Raw genomic sequence first — 16,852 nt, forward strand, 5'->3', positions numbered from 1 at the left:
AGGGTGGTGGGATCAAGCCCCGCATCAGGCTCTGCACTGAGTGTGGAGCCTGCTTAAGATGATCTCTCTTCCTCTCCCTCTGCCTTTGGCCCCCACTCACACACACACTCTCTTGCTCTTAAAAAAAACCAAAACTATCAACAATTATAGATTTGGTATGCCTGTAGAAGAAGGTGATTCAGGATTTCCTACACCATCATCTTGTGGAAGTCTCACCAGGCCTTTCCTATAAGTATATACCAAAGCAGGAAACTACATAAATAAATTGAAAAAAAAAATTTCAGGTATCCAACCAGTGACTTTGCTTGTTCTGCTTTGCTCAGACTATGGTTCTTTATAAATATCAAGGGGAAAATGGCAGATTTCTTTCAGCTGCTGTTTACAGATGACTTATTCATCCAGTAAGTATTTATCAACAAATATCTACTAAGACCATACTGCGTGTCAGATTTTGTTTTGTGTGTTTGAAATGCATTACTTCACTAATCAGATAGAGATTCCTACACTTAGTTTTGAATTTTAGTAGGAACTAGAAAGACAAAACAAACAAATGGAAGACAAGATAAACATGTAGCGTATCTAGTGTTAGATTTTTAAAAGTGCTAAGGATAAAAATAAAGCCAATGGAAATAAGAAATAGTAGGAGTCAGGGTGGAGAGTGGCTGGGTAAAGTGGCCAAGGAAGATATCCTGAGAAAGGAGTCACTAACCAAAGACCCAAAGGAGATGAGAGAAGAAACCATTGGAACATCTTAGGGGGAAAGCAGTTTAGGCAGCTGGATGAGCAAATTTGAAGATGCTAAGAGAAAGGAGGTCAGTGGAACAGAAGATACAAATTGCATAGGACCTTGTAAGGTCATTGACAGAACTCTGGATTTTACTCTGAGATGAAAAGTCATTGGAGGGTTTTGGGTTGACATGATCTGGTTTACATTTCAAAAGGATCACTCAGGGGATCTTGTAAAGAATAGACTTTACCAAAGCAAGTAAGCCATTTGGAAGGTCATAATTGTATGTGGTTATAGAAAAAAGGGAAATTGTCTGATTTACTCTTTATCTTGAAGTTGTCTCACCACTATCTCAGACACTGATGATTCCATGTACTTACTACACTCTATTTTACTTTTGCCCTTTTTGATTTTCGTAATGAAATTCAAAACACAAATGACCTACACAGTTAAATGTCTTGCTGTAATATCGAGCTTCTCTATCTGAAGAGAAGGAAAACAGAGAGAAACTAAATTTTTTTTTTAAAAAGCTAGCCTTTTCCTAATGCCCTAAATTTCCTATAGTCTAAGCCAACAAGAACAATGTTGACTTTGCTTTCTTTACAGGTCTGGGAGTCCTTTAATATATAAAATACAATGTTTATCCCACCTTTCTGCTTCACCAAGAACCCTTACATTACATGGACTTGTAATTCAGAATTTTCCTTATGTATAAATATAAATAAGTCTAGAATTTAATTAAATATTACCATTATTTTATTTTTTAAATATTAGCATTATTTTAACATATGGTACAAATTTTACACATATGTAAAGCGGGAAAAGGAACAAAGAAGAAAAAAAGGACTAACAGTGCTGCAGAGAGTGGGGATGGGAAAAGGAGGAGCAAGCAGGAAGCAGGCTCAAGATCCCCAAGTGCTATATTTTATATCACTTATTCAAGAGTTCAGAATAACCTAATTATGTGGTTTATAATCCACAAACTCCTTCAGCTTCGCCAATTGTAGACATAGTACCCTGCAATTTCTAAACAATCTTCTTAGATATACAACATGCCAAATCTCTCCAATTTTAGTGACAGAAACATCTCAGAAGGCTTGGCAATCTAGTTTGAAACATATTTGAAAATCAGGATGACAACTTTAAAACATCTTGTGACTTCAAGATTACACCAACTAGTTTTAATATTGGGACTTCAAAATCATTCCACACGGATTTTATCCTATTTCTTGTTCTTAATAAAGCAAAATACCACAAGACCCTATTGTAGGACAGGGCTTCTCACTTAAGACAAAAACATGAGAAGTTACTTCATGAATAGGTAAACAGAATAATGAGAAATTCTTCAAACTCAGTTTAACAGCTTTCCTATAACCCAACTCAGTTTGATTTTACATTTGAGAAGGAACTTCTGGCTCTTTCACTGTGTGAGATTACACAACTTCAGAAATGCTTTTTGAAATAAAGATTCTAAAATGTCCTTACAGTAAAAAACAAAATACCTTGTTTTTTACTGAGGATATAAATTTTTGCATAATCCACTGTTGTTTATATTTTAAAATTCCATCTCCTTCCTCTATTTGAAACAAAATATTTACCATTTGGGAATATTGAATTACCATTTTTCTATCATTTTTCTCTGACAGGATTGCTAGCATTGACTTCTTTTAAATAAATACTTGCTGTGTTTATCCTAAGGAGCCAGGAAGCAAACTTAAAAGGACAAATGTTAAAAAAAGAAAGAGAGAGAAAGAAAGAAAGAGAAAAGAAGAGAAAAGAAAAGAAAAAGAGTCGATTCTAGTCAACAACCTAAGCTCTGTTACTAAGGGCAATAACACTGGGATTCCCCAGGAGATTCCTGTATTTATTTGTATTTATTTATTTTTTTAGATCCTATAGGGAAGGGTTGGTTGGCAGGTAGGTAAGAGAAAGGTCAAGGTGTCAATACTAAGAGCTTCAGCTTGTGAAACAGGCTCCAAATTTAGAAAATAATGTGATCCTTTTTGACTCTTAAGATGTATTTTCATGGACATGCTAGTTTTGATATGAATAAAACATCAAACACATGAAACCTAAAAAGAGGAAAGTGAGGAGAGTCTTTCCTTCCTATATTAGTTGAAACACCTTGGGATAACAGTGAGAAAAATGGCAAAATGTTCAATATTTTCCTAAACATCTGATACACTGTCAATAATGCAGTTCTCACAAAGGTTAACAGCACAATCTCCAGAGGTTCATTACCTGGATCCATATCCTGGCTTCCCACTTTACCAGCTTCATGATTTTGAGCAAATAATTTAACCTGGCAAAGTTTCAGTTTTCCTGATCTGTAAAATAGGAGCAATAGTAACATCTACCTCAAAGAATTCTTAAGGCAATTAAGTGAGTTGTGAGTTGAGACAGTGAAGTGAGTAAAGATAAGTAAAGAGCTGAGAACAATGCCTAGGCACAGAATTAGTACTCTCTAAGCTTGAACTATTTCTCTGCTTAGGCATAAGGAAGTTTAGCTCAATTTATGTATTCTTGATGTTAAAAGTTATGGCCTTACAAAGTTACAAAATTCAATGGAGGAAACATGGTCTTTTCAATAAATGACATTACAAAAATTGAACATCTATATGCAAAAAAACAAAAACAAAAACAAAAGAACCCACTAATGCCTCAAACCTTGTATAAAAATTAACTCACAATGAATCATGGACTTAAATGTAAAGTCTTAAACTGTAAAACTTTTAGGAAAAAAAAATAAGATAAAATCTTCAGGATCTAAGGCTAGATAAAGAGTTCATAGGCTTGAACCATACTAAGAAAAATTGATAATTTGAATCTGAACGCAATTTAAAAAACTGAGCTGCAAAAGACCATGTTAAGAAGATGAAAACACAGGCCCACTCATCTGTTCAAATAACAGCATTTCAGTTTCTTTCATTTCCTTAGTCTGGGAAAGAGAAAACAAACCGATCAAAAACCTGGGTCCTCACTTTTAACTTTCCCTGTTTTAATGAAAGGTAATGAAACACTTTTTTTTTGTCAGTATTTCTCCTTCTTTACTAGGACTTGGATAGTGGGGAATATTTTGGTGCTAACTGTATTGACAGGACATTTATACTATGGAGGAGAATACTCACTGTTGAGCAGGCATATGCCTTGACTTTCTAGTTTTCTTCTAAAACCTTTCTTTTTTTTCCCCAAGATTGACGAGTAAATTGTCATTTCACAAGAGAAATGACTGGGCCTGGAGCCATCCTTAAATTTAAGACTGCATTATCATTAGGTGGGATATGATTGCACTGACAGGGCTATCACTGGGGTATGAGCCTGTCAGGGTCCAACTGGTTGAGGAACTTACCTTTATTGTCTTTGTTCAATGAATTACATCATGCTTTCTTCTTGGGGAGAGGCTGTTGTAGCTAGTCCCAAGATGGTAAACGTGATTCTCCTATTACCCCTTTGGGCCTTAATAAAATTTACTCAACTGATCCTTGAAGCCTTGTGTCATTCCCTCAAATACAATTGACTTTTATCAGAGGGAAACTTATCTGGCACCTTTTATGATGCAAAAAAATAATGCATGTAGGACACCTGGGTGGCTCAGTAGGTTGAGCATCTGACTCTTGATTTCAGCTTAGGTCATAATCATAGGGTCATGGGATCAAGGCTCACATCCATCTCCACGCTGAGCGTGGAGCCTGCTTAAGACTCTCTCTTTTTCCTCTGCCCCTCTACCCCACTCCTGTCCTTTCTCTCTCCCTCTCTCTCTCTTTCTCTAACATAAATAAAATAAAAATAATGCATAAAAATAAAAATTAAAAAATGCCATTTATCTGTAAAAGCTTTTTTTCTGGTTGTCAAAGCTATTTGTCTTCTGCTTTTCTTTTCTTAAAAACAACAAACAATACAAATCTTCTGCCTTATTTTCTTAACTTTATTGACGGCAGTTGGCTACAATAGTGCAGGAATGGGCTGAAATACAGCAGGTCAATGGAAAGATAGCATCACAATAAGAAGCTGTGATCTAGCATGAAAGAGTTGGTGTAGTTTCAATGCTGGTGTTTTTTAAGGTAGGGCTTATTTTTATTTTTTCCCTAAGGCTAAGAGCTAAAAATGGACCCAGGGACTAATTTAACACAGCATAGAAGTCTAGTCTAGGAAGTGCACCTTTAATGTCTATAACAAAAGATCAGCCTCTTCTCTATGCCATCAGCATGATCTTAAATTACCACGATTTTCCATTGGATGCCTCTAATTCCATGAACTAGATGCAAAAAATAACAAAGTATGTTTGGTTTTCACCATCAGCAGGATGCTGGTTGGGGACCTAGCTTTAAAACAAAATGAAACAATAAATGAGTGTGATAGTACTTTGTAAACTGTCAAGTGTTATATAAATAAAAATTGCTTTTGTGATGGAACAAAATAAACTCTTAGAGCAGAATCCTGCATGTTTTCTCTAATAGAAAATCGAGACTTTGAAAACAGAGATATTGCCATCATATTTATCTTTGTAATTCCCGTCTCTAAAAACCACCTCAGTCTTCTGATCTCTATCCTGTATGTTGTTCAATATACACATGATATATCTTAAATGACTGCTTGAGTTAATTTAATTAATTAATTAAATGAATTGATATGATAGATGAGGTGCAGGCCCATCAGCTGCAGCAAACCTTATGCCTCTGATATTCCTCCACCCTACTGTGAATTTGAACATAATCTTTGGAGTACTCGCACCTGGGAACCACGTGACGAATGGCTTACCTGGGTAAGGGACCTGGTCAGGGCTCAAGGTATTTTATACAAATTGATCCATTACCTTGGCCTTTGCTCTTTCCTCTCATTTCTTAGGCATTTTAAAATTGAAAATAAAAACATCTAAATATGTGAAAATAGAAGCAGAATGTCTTCAATAGATTTAGCTCAATTGGACAATCTCTCCTGAGACTGGCACTGTGCTCTGGAAATTAAGCTGCAAAATGGGATGTAGATGTTGCCCTCCAGAAATCTGTAGAGATAGTAAAGAAGAGATGATATGCACAAGGTGTGGTGGGGCTGTGTGGGAAAGAAAGAGTGCTTACAACTGACTACAGGTGACGGTGTTTCTGGAAGTTTCCTCAAAGAAAATGACATCTGACTTGAGCCTGACAATGTGGGTGAAGTGCTGAAAGGCCAGGACAATCATTACCATTGAAGAGCACTCATTCTGGATCTCTTCCTTCCCATATGGTAACAGAAGGGATTCTACAAAATGAGTCTTAGCTTCACTGAGTTCTATAAGAATCATGGTATATTAACCCAAGGCATTAAAGTATTGCCTAAGGAGATCCTAGTGACAACTTTTAGGTCTCTCTTGCTCCTTTAAATTTCAGAGAAAAGCCCATACACTATGGTAAAAAGCATGGGATTTGGCATCAGACAAGATTTGGGTTCAGATCTCTGCTGTGCCACTTGAGCAAGTTATTTAACCTTTATAAACCTCAGTTTCTTTATCATTAATATGAGGATTAGAATGGTATTTAACTCATTAGGATTTTGTTAGGATTAAGTGGCATAATACATGAAAGGGGCTTTACCTAATGCCTTGCTCACAGAAAGCACCTAATAAACATAAGCTATTGTCATTACAAGGAATTTCACCCCTCAACTACTATATTTCTCTTCTCTAGATCATGCATTGCTCAAGAACACACAAACTGCTAAGGCAAAATATTTAGTTTTAAAACATGGATTTGGCTTACCACTGTTAATAAGAGGAAAAGGTGATTTAAATGTACCCAACTCCTCCATGAGTGGAATCATGTTGAAAATTAAATTGGGGTTACAGTGCCTCCCTCACTACCCCCAGAGGCAACCCTACATGGCTGCCTCCTCTTGTTCCCAGCAGCAGTGATAGCTAGGATTGCTTTACAGGGCCTCACATCGACCATCTGGGATTACTAAGGAAATCATCAGGCTTGGGAGGGTCCCTGTTTAGACTTGAACAATCTGTATAAGCTTGGACTCTCGACCAGAAATGTGGCTCATTATGCTGCTAGACTATTAACTATCAACTTTCATTTTGAAATATAAATTCTGCTCTCTTGGCTGCCCCACTGATCTGGTTATGATGTGCTGTGCGTAATGGAAAAGTACAAAGGGAAAAGATGGAAATTTAAAGACTTACTAAAACTACAACAGCCATTGATGACAACTCCAATCTCTGCATGCAAATGAATTCCTTTTGCCTAACATCAATGTTGCAATTTAACCCATTGCTCCAATTTTAAATATGTTTAATTAGGTATGTAATGTTCCTGCTATTATTCCAATGGCTTTTTTTTCCTTTTCAGGCACTTATTCTTATTTGGGGTTTCTCTCATCTTTTTATTTGTTACTGTAATTTTTTTTCTTTTTCTTTTATTTATGTTTTTCCCATTTTAGATTTGGGGGGGGGCTGGGGGGAAGAAGAAGAACACAAAGAATGTTTGAAAGGATATTGTGCTAAGATTTTAGTTTAGCATTAACAAATAAAAAAAAAACATATTCTGATCCATCCAAGGGTATACACACACAAAAAACATTGCCAAACTGAAACAAAACAAAACAAAACTATGTGCCATGCATTGCACTAGGCACCAAACATAGTAAAAATGAATAGAGTATGCTTCCTATCTTATTAGAGGGGTCCTTATTGATGAGGCTTATGTTTGTTATTCTGGGGTTCCTAGTTCCTTAATTTTCATGAAAGGTACCCACCTATTTTTTGTCAATGGCTCCAGCTTGCTGAGGACTAAGGGGTTAACCATTTACTGCTGATCTTTCCTGCAGAAAACTACCAATTGAATATGGGGGGTAATATTAGATTTAAATCATAGCATGCAATATTTCCATATTACATAAAATTTCCCCATGCATTTAATAGCTTTCGTATACCTAGTAGAGCTGTATAGCCTAGCAATGCACTTAACTTGTAATAGGTTTCTCATTTTTAATTTCTTTATAACCCATGGGCTCTTCTACAGTTTCAGTTGCTTTTACTGATCTTAGTATGGCTTCTCTTTTATCTCTTCCAAATTGTTACTTCACCTTCACCTGTAGGTCCCATACCTTAGATTGAACCACTGCTCATTTCAAAATGTCTCTGTCTTAAAGTATTCCCTATAGCAAACCAATACCTAACTACAGATGGATATCTAGATATCACAGAGCCATCTTTTCTCATTTGTAAAGGTAAGTTTTCCTATTTCCCAAAGGACTCACTGCAACCTTAACCCTAAACAACCCTTTGTCTTAAAATCCAAAGAACACTTTGCCTCTGATTTTGAAAAAATGCCAGTAACTGTAGGAGAAACTATTTTTGCAAAGTTGCTTCCCGTGTGACAACAAAGTGTTCTAGTTTCTCTGAATCTCAGTCTCACTGCTCTGTTTCTTTTTGTATAGTATCCAATCTTATCCTACTTTTATTTTTAAATTCATTCAGTAGATCACTCTAATTCTAAGAACCTTCTAAACAAACCTGATCTAACTAAAAACCCAACTTTAAATTCTCATATCCAGGCTTCCTTAAATCCACGCCTAACCTATATGTTTCAAAAAAAAAAAAAAGTTTGCTTTAGCATCTGCATTGATCCAGCTGATGTTCATATCTGTAATTGGATTGATCATGGGGTGATCATGGAGATTTCTCATCCCCACAGTTTGAATGAAGCTGGGTCAGCACAGTCTACTTGGGTCCATTAGGAATCTGTGATACCTGGGGTACAAGGGCAGCTGGGAGGCAGTGAAAAAACTCAATGTTACATTCCCCACTGTTAGGCCTTAAGGAGTTGCTTGGAAGGTATACATCAGAATTTCTTGAGAATCCAAAAGGCTGATATGAGTAATTGTTCTGTGTGGGAAAGATGTGGACAAGGAAAAACATGTACACTGGGGAAAGAAAAAAATAAAACAAACAAGCAAACAAACAAAAAACACTGTCTTGCTGCTTAGCCAAAATAAATCTAATCCCTTTAAAGCTGATCCAAAATTTATAATAAAGTTGTACCTAAGGAAATGGTCAATCTAATCATTTCCTCAAGTCTACTTGATTTTTACCAACCACATTTCAAGGATTAAGGAAAACCAGTTGTAGTGGCTTGGATGTATTGCCAATAAACTTACTTTTTATAACCATCCCTTTGTAGAAAAAGTAAGCAAGTTTTCCTGAAGAGAATAGGTCATAGGAAAGGGATGATTAAGAAGACATTTTTAACATGCTTTTGATTAACAACTAATGCTGGAACAAATACCTTCTCAGGGCTTATAGTCTTCCTAGATTTGTCCTTAAATAGCCCATCTGCTTCCTCCTGACCCCCAGCTCTTTTACTCTGTCTTATTCTATTTCCTGTGGTTTCATAATATCTTCATTATTTGCTACCACATTACCTTCAAAATAGCTTCCAGAAATGACTCCATAGAATTTTGTGAATCAAATTGGATTTAAATGGGTAAGGGACTTTAAGTACACTCATTTCCTCCAGATAGATAGGCAGGTAGATAGTTAGATTGATACTCAAAAGTCAATCTTATTTCCATAATTTTGGAATAAGTCTAGTACTAAAGAAGATGTTATGTAAGAATCCCCAAAGGTAGCTCTAAATCTTAAGTCAAATTTTGCAATATCTGACCCCAAGAGGTAATTCCAATACGGTTCAATGTCAAATATCCCCATCGACTAAGATCTCTTACCTGATGGGCTCACCTATTCAACATAAAAGTCTTTTATGTAGTATTGAATATATAAAGGATCATTTAATCCTTCCATATAATACATGCTTCAAACCTTTGCTGTTATATTTCTATTTCTATCTCCAAGTAAGAGCCACTGTTAATTACATTTAGTCTTTCAGAAGGAGACTTGCGTAAGGTGATGATTATTCAGCATCCATTTCTCAAGCTAAATGGGAAAGATTATCTGCTATCTTTAAAATTATGAATCGTGCTTCTATTAATGTGTTTTCTTTGTACATCAACTTCTGAAAGAATTCTGATGCATTTTACCTATTACCTTAATTCTAGTGGAAAGAATAAGCAGGATGCTATGGCTGTGAATTAACTATTTAGTGCCCAACATATGCAAAATATTATATATTGCTAGGTTGGTAATTACTTTAAAATTCTTCTCAAAACATTGTGATGCACCTGCTTTTTCAAAAAACCTTTCCCCCCTGGGGCACCTAGTTGGCTCACTCGGTTAAGCGTCAGACTTCGGCTCAGGTCATAGTCTTGTGGTTCGTGAGTTCGGGCCCCACAATGGGCTCTGTGTTAACAAACAGCTTAGAGCCTGGAGCCTCCTTCGGATTCTGTGTGTGTGTGTGTGTGTGTGTGTCTCTCTCTCCCCCTCCCCTGCTCATGCTCTGCCTCTCTCTGTCTCTCAAAAATAAATAAATGTTAAAAAAAAATTTTTTAAACCTTTCCCCCCTTCTTTTCCTCACACCTGTAAAAAGAGTTACAAATACATAATAAATGTTAGTGATCCTTGCAGCGCTCATTGACTAAAGAGGGAATGAAAAATGGAAATTGTCCCCCTTCATTACCATAATACACTGCAATACATTTTTTGCAACAGCCATTCTCACTTGTTCTTTTCCAGAGCAGATTTAGAACATCAAACACAGAGGATGAGAAGAACGTCAGAGACCAGTAGATGTTCCACAAAGGCTGGTTTTGTGTATGTTGCCTGGACTCTCTGCATACTTAATGTATAGTCCTTGGTGACAAGACATTCTTATGAAGTGATGTGATTAAAGGGATAATAAAGTATGAGTTTTTTAATGTTATAGTGTAATACCAATTTTCATAAACTATGGACCATGGACCACTTACATAAGGAAAACCAGTGATTGCAGAAAATGCAGATTCTTGGATATCATCTCAGAACGAATGAATCCTAGTCTCCATGAGTAGTCTCCTGCATTTTTGGCAGACTTTCCATGTGAGTCATAAACATACTAAAGTTTAGGATTATGCCATGGGTGTGGTCATCAAGTAATACTATGTTTACTGAAGAAGGCTGGGCTTAGTACTTAGTTAATAGTGTTAATAGGTATGAACAGGTAATAAAAATATTTGCAAATAGTGTTAATTATGTGTTATTGAAAGATTAACAGTCATTGGATGCAGTTGGAGGAAGAAAAGTGATTATGCAAAACATTTCTCAAACTTCACTGTGCATACCGATCAGCTAGGGATCTTATTGAAATGAAGATCCTGATTCAGTAGTTCTTGGGTATGACTTGAGACTCTACATTTCTACCAAATTCCCAGGGGATATTGGAGCTGATGGTCTGGGAATCACAGTCTGAGTAGCAAGGATTAAGAAGGCTTAAGGTTTAAAAGAAAGTTCCCAAGAACCTCTGGTGAATAGTTACTTCAAATAGTTATTTGAAGTAGTATATTGAAAAATATACTATGTTGAAAAATAGTATATTGAAAAAATATACTATAACTATACAGTTATAGTTTACTGAGCAGGCTCCAAAATTTCTAATGGAAACCCAAAAAGGGATTTTTCAATTTGAGGCCCAGGAAATATGAACACCTTTGGAACTGTTTCCTTAACTTACCTATGTTCTGTTTGTTTCCTATCAGATGTGATCTGGGTTGGGAGAGTCATAAATATAAACTGTTTTTTCCATCCAGAAGGGAAAATTAACACATTTCAAAAATGTCTGCAAAAGTTGCAGCATTTAATGGAGATAAATATAAGAGAGAGTGCATGAAATAATTCAGGAAGAATATGAGAGAAGAAGATAGAAGGTAATTGGAATCAATAAATTGATGAGTTGACCAATATAAACTAAAATAATAACCAGAGAATTAAGCTTATATGAGAGGAATTGCATGAAGAAATTTAAAAATTTAATCCCCAAACAGTCTTATGAACAAAGTATACTTTACTGTTTATGAAATAAGGTTCAGGGATGTTTTCCTAAGATCATACCGGGTAGCTGGTCATGGAAGAACCAGGACTCCACTTCTCTGACTCCCAAGTCTCTAATCCTTCTATTCTACCAAACTGCCTCCCTCCAGGAAAGGAAAGGAAAGGAAAGGAAAGGAAAGGAAAGGAAAGGAAGAGAGAGGAGAGGAGAAGGGAGGAGAGGAGAGGAGAGGAGAGGAGAGGAGAGGAGAGGAGAGGAGGGGTGGGGAGGGGAGGAGAGGAGAGGAGAGGAGAGGGGTAGGGAGGGGAGGAGAGGAGAGGAGAGGAGGGGAGAAGAGAAGAGAAAGAAGAGAAGAGAGAAGAGAAGAGAAGAGAAGAGGAGAAGAGAAGAAGAGAAGAGAAGGAAAAGAAAAAGATAGCACTATCAGAGTTGTCCAGCAACCATGCCATACTTTATTTCCCCAGAACATGCATTCTACATAGGGATTGATACTGATTGCCACAACAGTAAAGATTGAATCTTAGGAGGAGCTGAAAAAAACCTTAGTTATCACAATGGTTGGAGGGCCATGGTGCATAAATAGATGAAAGGTATTAAAATACCACAGGGGATGAAGGAAGTGGTTAGGAAAAAAATCCTAAAAAGGCTCCTGGTGGGGTGGGGCAGTGGTGCAGGAAGGGAAAATTGATAACAAAAAAAGAGATTAAGAAACATAACATAGGGGGTGGTGTTCAACCTCAAAAGAAACACTGACTTCCTTCAGCATCACCAAAGACAATAGTGATGACCCACAGATTGGAGCATATGGGTGTTATCCATCACCAACCAAGGAAAATGCAACTCACAGGGTGGTAGATGACTCCATATTGACGGCAACCATGTTAACCATTCATATGGCTGACAAGGCTAATGTGGAATTCTGCTGCATTCCACAAACAACTTATTCAGAAAAGAAAAAAAATGTAAGAAGAAAGGAAAGAAAAAGATGATAGCATTATTCTTTAGTAGGTACCATTTTCCTAGTAAAAACAGAATATTGTCTACAGTTGTCACGTAGAGTTCATCTGATCCAAGTATCTACTCAAAACAGTACCATAAATCATCTGCTTACTCAGTACTTTACAAGAAAATAAAAGGGATTAATTAAGTGATAGCAACTGATCCCACATGGTAGAATGAGAATTGCATGCAGCTTTTTAAACAGTTTAGATATGAGCTAGACTAGCTATGAATGGAAAGGGGTAGGAGTATGAGCCCTTTGCTTTCTGTTAAAGAACTCTTTGTAAAGAAAGACAGACTGAGACACATGCATGTGGTTCATTCACAGTGCCATATTCTGGAAGAATAATTATGAATACAGGACATCATCTGTCCCTCAGCTTATTCTCCCAACCTGGAATATCAGGAATAAAAACAAAACAAAACAAAACCAACAACAACAAAAAATGATGATCTACAAATTCTGAGTGAAGGAGTTCTGTCTTGGGAGTAAAATCTGCAAGTCCAATGGAAAAAAAAAAACTGTTTCCTTCACAGGCAGTATAGGAGGAGTTGTTTTAGAACCCATATACAGAAATGTGACACCCAGGCTAGGAAGTGGAGTTCTTCCTTGTCTAGCAGAAAATGCTGGCTGATCTTGCTACATCAGGAGCACTGATGCATCAGTTGCACAGCAATATTTTTTTGGCAGAGTGGAACAGCTTCTGAACAACATGGTGTTGGCACAGCATTATTTTGGCAAGTCACAGTGGAAAGTGGTGTGAATAATAATGGTAGCAGTTTCAAAGGGATCCAAAGGCAACAGACATCACGTAACAAAGGCAGAGCTAGCATAGCAGAAGAGGAAAACAGTATGTTCCTGAGAACTGGGCCTGTGAACCCAAGGAATGAAGTGACTTCTAGGGGTCCTACAAGATAAATGGAGAGGGTTGGAGGGTAGATGGAGATCCTGTCAAACAAGAAGGTAAAACGGGCACCTGGGTGGCTCAGTGGGTTAAGCGCCTGACTCTTGATTTCAGTTCAGGTCATGATCTCACAGTTCATGGGATCAAGCCCTACATTGAGCCCCACGTCAGGCTCTGCTCTGACAACATGGAGCCTGATTAAAATTCTCTCTCTCCCTGCCCCTTCCCTACCCCCTCAAAATAAACAAATAAACCTTAAAAAAAAGGAAGATAGAACAAAAGAGACCCATACCGTCATTATGATATTGCTTTTCTTTTCTTTTTTTCTTTTTTTTTCCTTTTTTTTTTTTTTTTTTTTTTTTAGCTCATCAGGTTGGTCTGCCTTGGCCATGGGCAAAATGAATTGTATATAAAAACAAGCTACAAATAATATAGAGTATGTTTCTGAAGAGAACTTCTCTCCTTCTTTCTTGGGGTTATTGGTCATAAGCTGGGGTAAATGTCTCTTCTGCTCTGGTCTATATCCCCTTCTTTCATCAACAAGCTTTTCACCATCTGCTCACACCTTTCTGTGCCTGCTGCAGTCTAACCACTACTCTTTCTGAAATGGACTTGTAATATCTTGCATGAAAGAGGTAAAAGAAAAAAAAAACAGAAGCATATATAACCCTCCCCTCCTGCCATTCCGTCTTCTGCTTTTCAATAGGGGAAACATCATTTTCAGGGTTTGTCACTACTAACCTTTATTTTGTTCACTGGCTTTAGAGAAGAAGAGAAATAAGGTCAGAAACTGAGATTGGACAGACTGCTCTAACTTTTATGTGAATAGATGAGAGAGTAATGACAGCAAAGAATGGACTAAAAGAAGAGAGGAGAATAAGAGAGAGGAAAAAAAAAAGATTACCAGAGTGCTTTAAGAAGCTACTATAAACATAAAAGCTACAATTATAAAATTACTAGAAGAAAACATTGGAGAAACTCTTTGATACCGTGAGTAGGCACACATTTTGTAGAGAGGACACAAAAAACAGTAACTATAAAAGAAAAAAAATGTAAACTAAACTTCACCACAATCAAAATCTTCTGTTTTTCAAAGGACATTATTAAGAAAATTAAGAACCAAGCAACAGTAAGGGAGAAAATATTTGCAACATGTCTGTATGACAAAGACTCCTTTGCATAATATGTAAGAAAGCCTTACAATTCCATAATTAAAAAAAAAAAAAACTCAGTGTTTTAAAAGGGAAGATTCTGCCACAAAGGAAGATATACAGATGACCAGTAGCACTTGAAAAAATATTCAACATCATTAGGCATCCGTAAAACACAAATAAAAACCCCTGCCCTATAAGATACAACCAGGATGGCTAAAATAAAAAAGACCAAAATACCAAGTATTAGTGAGGATGTGGAGCAAGTAGAACTCTTATATAAAGATAGGATATAATGGTGCAAACACTTTGGGAAGCAACTGGGCAGTTTCTGGCAAAGTTAAATACTAACTTACTGCATCACCTAAAAGAAATAAAAACATATGTCTAAAAAGACTTGTGCAGGAAGGTTCATAGCTTTTCTCAAAACAGCTAAAATCTGGAAATAATGCCACAACCATGGAAGAATGGATTTAAAAAAACGGTATTTTCATAAAATCAAATACTACTCACCAATGGAAGAGAAATGAACTACTGATACAACCAGGATGAAATTCCAACACATCATACTGAGCAAAAGGAGACAGACATTGTAGAATTATGTAAAGTTGTACGGAGTTCTAAGACAAAGCTATACAAGCTTCTAGAAATTTTTAAATTACCTAAGTGATTACATATCTACTTGACGGAGATGCTCTGGAAGAGGAAAACTGATGAGATCGGTGGCTATAGGAGATCAGATCAGAGGCTACCTAGGGTGAGCAGGGGAACTTGACTGCCAAGGAGCATTTGTGAGCTCTCTGGGGTGATGAAAAGGCTTATCATACTGTGTACAAAGAATATGTGCATTTCATTCTATGTAAATTTCATTCTGGTGAAGTTAACATAAATAAACAAGATAATTTTAGATAGTGATTAGTACTAGGAAGGAATCTGAAGGGAGTCAGGGGATAGAGAAGGGGAGTAGAAGTGGAGAAATTGACATTGGATGATGTGGCCGGAAAAGGCCTGGGGCCAACTCCTGGTGATGACAGTCAACCAACAATCTGAGGATCCGAGCATGAGGGTTCCAGACAACAGAGAGAGGTCTTGAGGCTGCAAACACGTTTGGCATGTTCCCGGAACAGACTAAAGGCTAGTGGTCAGGCTGAAACTTAGTGAAAGGGAAAAAGAATGGTAGAAGATGAAGTCAAAGTGGTAGTTCATGAGGAGCTGGAGAGCATACCTCTTCTAAATGTAAAAAGAAGCCCCTGGTGGGTGTTAAACAGGGATATAACATAACCCAATTGACTATTTTAAAATCTCACTGTGGGTTTTTTTTTTTTTTTTTTTTTACTGTGGTTCTTTTGAGGGATTTTTTTTTTTTTTTTTTTTTACTGTGGTTCTTTTGAGGTTGTTTTTTTTTTAATGTTAGATGAATGTAAGGGGATCAAGAGAGAAGTAGCACGTGGACTTAGGAGGCTATGGACACTGTGGCTTGGTCGAGGGTAGCAGAAGAAGAGATGGTGAATTAGATAAGTTAGGGTATGTATTAGAGGGCTTCTGACACTTACATTTGGGGATAAAAGAAAGAAAGAATCTAGGCATGGCCACTGAATTTAGTTCTTCATCTTCTGGGGGTGTGATGGTGCCATTTGTGGAAATAATGAAGATTTGGGGAAGAAAGATTGTGAAGAGTGTAAATTAAGTAAGTATTTAGACATGTATGTTGAAATTTTGGTAACATCAGGACTGGAGATTTAGGTGGGTGTCATCCTCACACAGATGGCATTTGAAACTGTGGGATTCAAAAGATCTCCTCCATAGAGGAAAGTGAAGGAGGCTAATGTCATAGGCAGAAAAACAGGCCCCGAAACATTTGCAAGTCCTAATCCACAGAAACTGAGAATGTGTTACCTTACATGACACGAGGGAACTTTGCAGATGTGAGTAAATTAAAGACCTTGAGATGGAGAGATATTCCTTGATTACCTAGGTAAATCCAACATAATTACAAGAGGCCTTCCAGGTGGAGAACTTTTCTTGGGTGTAGTCGGTAGGAGATGTGACTCTGTAAGCAGGTTTGGGTTTGGTGATAGATTAACATTGCCTGCTGTAAAGATAGGGGAAGACATCAGTGAGCCAGAATGCGGGCAGCTCTAGAAAGTGGAAAATACAGGAAAATGGTTTTCTGCA

At 37.0% G+C, this 16,852-nt stretch overlaps 1 long non-coding RNA gene across 5 annotated transcripts in view; it reads right to left on the reverse strand.

The window, feature by feature from the left end:
* LOC113599874 (uncharacterized) overlaps positions 1-16,852 on the reverse strand; it is a 186,400-nt gene that overhangs the window by 141,139 nt on the left and 28,409 nt on the right. For 3 of the 5 annotated variants that reach the window (XR_008297796.1, XR_008297794.1, XR_008297793.1), the window contains one exon: positions 2,969-3,054. This is a non-coding gene — a long non-coding RNA (uncharacterized LOC113599874). Of the gene's footprint in view, positions 1-2,968; positions 3,055-5,485; positions 8,826-16,852 lie in introns of those variants that run through there. The other 2 variants (XR_008297797.1, XR_008297795.1) reach the window with 2 other exon arrangements.

This window comes from Acinonyx jubatus, chromosome C2 (genome assembly GCF_027475565.1).
Source record: "Acinonyx jubatus isolate Ajub_Pintada_27869175 chromosome C2, VMU_Ajub_asm_v1.0, whole genome shotgun sequence".
NCBI lineage: Eukaryota > Metazoa > Chordata > Mammalia > Carnivora > Felidae > Acinonyx > Acinonyx jubatus.